General features: G+C 51.7%; 1 protein-coding gene across 1 annotated transcript in view; it reads right to left on the reverse strand.

Annotated features, from left to right (window-relative positions):
- The window catches only part of LOC113803741 (calcium-activated chloride channel regulator 1-like), a 44,792-nt gene that overhangs the window by 38,142 nt on the left and 1,650 nt on the right, over positions 1 to 5,000 (reverse strand). The gene's annotated exons all lie outside the window — the stretch shown is intronic.

The following is a 5,000-nucleotide window of genomic DNA, read 5'->3' on the forward strand; positions in this document are numbered from 1 at the left end:
TCTCTCTCTCTCTCTCTCTCTCTCTCTCTCTCTCTCCCTCCCCCCCTCTCTCTCTTAGAAGGAATGCGATGACATGACACTGGCACTCGATCGTGACTCATGACAGCAGCTAAAAGTGTAACCTCTCAAGCGTGTGTGTGTTCGTACGCGCGCCTGAGACCCGCTCACCGCTCACTCACACACATCAAGTGTAGCTGAACATCAGCAATTTCCTTTGTTGTTTTTATTATTACTTATTCTTGTCAACCCTTCCTCCTCCTCCTCCTCTCTTGTTCCTCCCCTTTTCTTGTTCCTTCTCCTCCCCTTCTAACTCCTCTCCCCCTCTTGTTCCTCCTCCTCCTCTTTACCTATCCCCACCTCCTCTTTCTCATCCCGTAACTCCTCCTTCTCCTCTTCCTTTCCTATCCCCTCCCCCTCCTCCTTCCCTCTTCCTCCTCCTCCTCTCCCCCTCCTCCTTCCCTCTTCCACCTCCTCCTCTCCGCCTCTTCCTCCTCTCCCCCTCCTCCTCCTCTCCGCCTCTTCCTCCTCTCCCCTCTTCCTCCTCTCCCCTCTTCCTCGTCTCCCCTCTTCCTCGTCTCCCCTCTTCCTCCTCTCCGCCTCTTCCTCCTTCCCTCCCCCTCCTCCATCCCTCTTCCTCCTCCTCCTCTCCCCCTCTTCCTCTTCTCCCCCTCTTCCTCTTCTCCCCCTCTTCCTCCTCTCCCCCTCTTCCTCCTATCCCCCTCTTCCTCCTCTCCGCCTCTTCCTCCTCTCCGCCTCTTCCTCCTCTCCCGCCTCTTCCTCCTTCCCTCCCCCCTCCTCCTTCCCTCTTCCTCCTCCTCCTCTCCCCCTCTTCCTCTTCTCCCCCTCTTCCTCTTCTCCCCCTCTTCCTCCTCTCCCCCTCTTCCTCCTATCCCCCTCTTCCTCCTCTCCGCCTCTTCCTCCTCTCCGCCTCTTCCTCCTCTCCGCCTCTTCCTCCTTCCCTCCCCCTCCTCCTTCCCTCTTCCTCCTCCTCCTCTCCCCCTCTTCCTCTTCTCCCCCTCTTCCTCCTCTCACGCCTCTTCCTCCTCTCCCCTCTTCCTCTTCTCCCCCTCTTCCTCCTCTCCGCCTCTTCCTCCTCTCCGCCTCTTCCTCCTCTCCGCCTCTTCCTCCTCTCCGCCTCTTCCTCCTTCCCTCCCCCTCCTCCTTCCCTCTTCCTCCTCCTCCTCTCCCCCTCTTCCTCTTCTCCCCCTCTTCCTCTTCTCCCCCTCTTCCTCCTCTCCCCCTCTTCCTCCTCTCCGCCTCTTCCTCCTCTCCGCCTCTTCCTCCTCTCCGCCTCTTCCTCCTCTCCGCCTCTTCCTCCTTCCCTCCCCCTCCTCCTTCCCTCTTCCTCCTCCTCCTCTCCCCCTCTTCCTCTTCTCCCCCTCTTCCTCCTCTCCGCCTCTTCGTCCTCTCCCCCTCTTCCTCTTCTCCCCCTCTTCCTCTTCTCCCCCTCTTCCTCCTCTCCTCCTCTTCCTCCTCTCCGCCTCTTCCTCCTCTCCGCCTCTTCCTCCTCTCCTCTCGTGGGCGCGGAGAGGATCGAGCGGGCTATCTGCGACGCCGTTAATAGATAAGGGATTCCCGCGCTACCGGTAAGAGGAGGCAGAGGCGGCGGGGACGAAACGGGGGGGAAGGAAGGGACCGAGGGGACGAAACGGGGGGGAAGGAAGGGACCGAGGGGACGAAACGGGGGGGAAGGAAGGGACTGCGGGGACGAAACGGGGGGGGGGGCGGGAGGAAGGGACTGCGGGGTTAGCGTCTCTTTGAATCTAACGAAGTCGAGAGTGAAGGCAATTTGAGATAAAAGAAGGAGTAATAGGAAATAATATAAATGTTCATACTAGTATTTACAATAGCAGCAGCAGATGTACAGACACGTAGCATCGTAGCTGTATAATGTGGGTATAAAATAATTAGATTCAGTTCCCCTTTCAGTCTTGCAGCAGTAATAGTAGCAGTAACCCTAAAAGTAAAAGTAAAAGTAGAAGTAGTAGTAGTAGTAATAGTAATAGTTGCAAAAGTAGTGTAAGTAGTAGTAATAGTAGGAGTAATAGTAGTTAAAGCAGTAATAGTCGCAGTAGTAGTAGCAGCAGCAGCAGTGGTGGTGGTAGTAGTGGCAGTAGAAGTAGTAGTAGTAGAGTAGTAGTAGTAGTAGTAGTAGTAGTAATAGTAGTAGTAGTAGTAGTCGTGGTAGTCGTGGTGGTAGTAGTGGTAGTAGTGGTAGTAGTAGTAGTAGTAGTAGTAGTAGTAGTAGTAGTAGTAGTAGTAGTAGTAGTAGTAGTAGTAGTAGTAGTAGTCGTGGTGGTAGTTGTGGTGGTAGTAGTGGTAGTAGTAGTAGTAGTAGCAGTAGTAGTAGTAGTAGTAGTGGTAGTAGTAGTAGTAGTAGTAATAGTAGTAGTGGTAGTAGTAGTAGTAGTCGTCGTCGTCGTGGTAGTAGTAGTGGTAGTAGTAGTAGTAGTAGTAGTCGTGGTAGTCGTGGTGGTGGTGGTAGTAGTGGTAGTAGTAGTAGTAGTAGTAGTAGTAGTAGTAGTAGTAGTAGTAGTAGCAGTAGTCGTCGTGGTGGTGGTGGTAGTAGTAGTAGTAGTAGTAGTAGTAGTAGTAGTAGTAGTAGTAGTAGTAGTAGTAGTAGTAGTAGTAGCAGTAGTCGTCGTGGTAGTCGTGGTGGTGGTGGTGGTAGTAGTAGTAGTAGTAGTAGTAGTAGTAGTAGTAGTAGTAGTAGTAGTAGTAGTAGTAGTAGCAGTAGTCGTCGTGGTAGTCGTGGTGGTGGTGGTGGTAGTAGTAGTAGTAGTAGTAGTAGTAGTAGTAGCAGCAGCAGTAGTCGTCGTGGTAGTCGTGGTGGTGGTGGTAGTAGTAATAGTAGTAGTAGTAGTAGTAGTAGTAGTAGTAGTCGTGGTGGTAGTAGTAGTAGTAGTAGTCGTGGTGGTGGTGGTAGTAGTAGTAGTAGTAGTAGTAGTAGTAGTAGTAGCATTAGTCGTCGTGGTGGTGGTGGTAGTAGTAGTAGTAGTAGTAATAGTAGTAGTAGTAGTAGTAGTAGTAGCAGCAGCAGTAGTCGTCGTGGTAGTCGTGGTGGTGGTGGTAGTAGTAGTAGTAGTAGTAGTAGTAGTAGTAGTAGTAGTCGTGGTGGTAGTAGTAGTAGTAGTAGTCGTGGTGGTGGTGGTAGTAGTAGTAGTAGTAGTAGTAGTAGTAGTAGTAGCATTAGTCGTCGTGGTGGTGGTGGTAGTAGTAGTAGTAGTAGTAATAGTAGTAGTAGTAGTAGTAGTAGTAGTAGTAGTAATAGTAATAGTAGTAGTAGTAGTAGTAGTAGTAGTAGTAGTAGTAGTAGTAGTAGTAGTAGTAGTAGTCGTCGTGGTAGTCGTGGTGGTGGTAGTAGCAGTCCCGGCAGTACCCTTCGGAGTCACGGCGGCAGCAGCGGTCCGGATCCGCGGCAGGACAGGCGCGGCGAGGGCCCCGCGGCGCCCGGGTCGCGCTCCCACGCGGACCCGCTGGCGTCATCAGCCAATTAAATGCCAAACGCGATTCGAAGAGCTAATGGCGATAATAAAAGAAATAAGAGAAACTCGACTCATTCCTTTATTGCCTTAAGGTCGCCCGTTAGACGCACCGTTGACGGGCTGTGCTAACGGTGGGGATGATATTTCATTGAGCAACGAACGCTGTCGTTCGGGCGACGGAATTCGAGTGTGAATGAAATATGCCGAGTATGAATCCGATTTATTCATTTTTTATCGATTTAATGAATGAGGGAACAGAAGCAGAGGGAGAAGGAGGGAGAGAGACGGAAGAGGAGAAAGCGGATGCTCCGAAAAGTCAGAGAAATTGGCTTTGCGTTTAAGCGAAAATGAACTGTTAAAGCAAACAGGAATGATAAAGATAAAGCTAATGTGATTATGGTAATGGCAGGGACATAAAGCTAGCAAAACAGATAAACAACGAGAGATAGATAGATAGATAGATAGATGGAGGGAGGGAGGGAGGGAGGGAGGGAGGGAGGGAGGGAGAGAGAGAGAGAGAGAGAGAGAGAGAGAGAGAGAGAGAGAGAGAGAGAGAGAGAGAAAGAAAGAAAGAAAGAAAGAAAGAAAGAAAGAAAGAAAGAAAGAAAGAGAGAGAGAGAGAGAGAGAGAGGGGCGGGGGGAGGAAGGGCAACCACCAAGACAACCACACAGAGAAGAATAAACAATAGACGCCGGAGAGGAGGAGGAGAAGAAGAAAGGCCGAAGAAAGAGAAAACAGGCGTAAGAAAGACGGAGATGAAGTAATAAAAGAGCGAGACAAATGGAATGGGGGAGGAAGGGGAGGGCGAGAGATGGGGGCGAGGACGAGGAGGAGGGGCAAAGGAAAAGAAAGAGGAGGTGAAGAAAGAGGAGGGAAGAGGGGGGGGGGAGGAGCTGATAGAATAATGACGGCTTCGTTAGCGTCGGTTTGGCCGCCGGGCCACTTGGCCGCCGCTCGCTCGCCCTGCCGAAAGAGCCCGGTTTCCCTTGCCGAATCAGGCCATGTTTCCCTGCCGAAAAAGCCCGGTTTCCCTTGCCGAATCAGGCCATGTTTCCCTGCCGAAAAAGCCCGGTTTCCATTGCCGAATCAGACCATGTTTCCCCTGCCGAAAAAGCCCGGTTTCCCTTGCCGAATCAGGCCATGTTTCCCTGCCGAAAAAGCCCGGTTTCCCTGCCGAAAGAGCCCGGTTTCCCTTGCCGAATCAGGCCATGTTTCCCCTGCCGAAAGAGCCCCGTTTCCCTTGCCTAGAAAGCCCTGTTTCCCTTGTCTCAAAGAGCCCTGTTTCCCTTGCTAGAAATGCCCTCTCGCCCTTGCTATTTGAAAGGAAGAGGGCAGGGGATGCGAGCGGCAGGGCTGCGCCACCCTGTCTCTTGAGGAAAGAAGTAGAGGGGGAGGAGAAGAGATGAAGGAGTAGAAGGAGAAGGAGGAAGAGAAGAAAGAGAAGGAAAAGGAAGAAGAGGAAGGGGAGGGATGAGGAGGAGGAGAAGGAGGAAGAAAAGGGGAAAGTGGATGAT

This window comes from Penaeus vannamei, chromosome 38, assembly GCF_042767895.1.
Source record: "Penaeus vannamei isolate JL-2024 chromosome 38, ASM4276789v1, whole genome shotgun sequence".
Taxonomy (NCBI): Eukaryota; Metazoa; Arthropoda; class Malacostraca; order Decapoda; family Penaeidae; genus Penaeus; species Penaeus vannamei.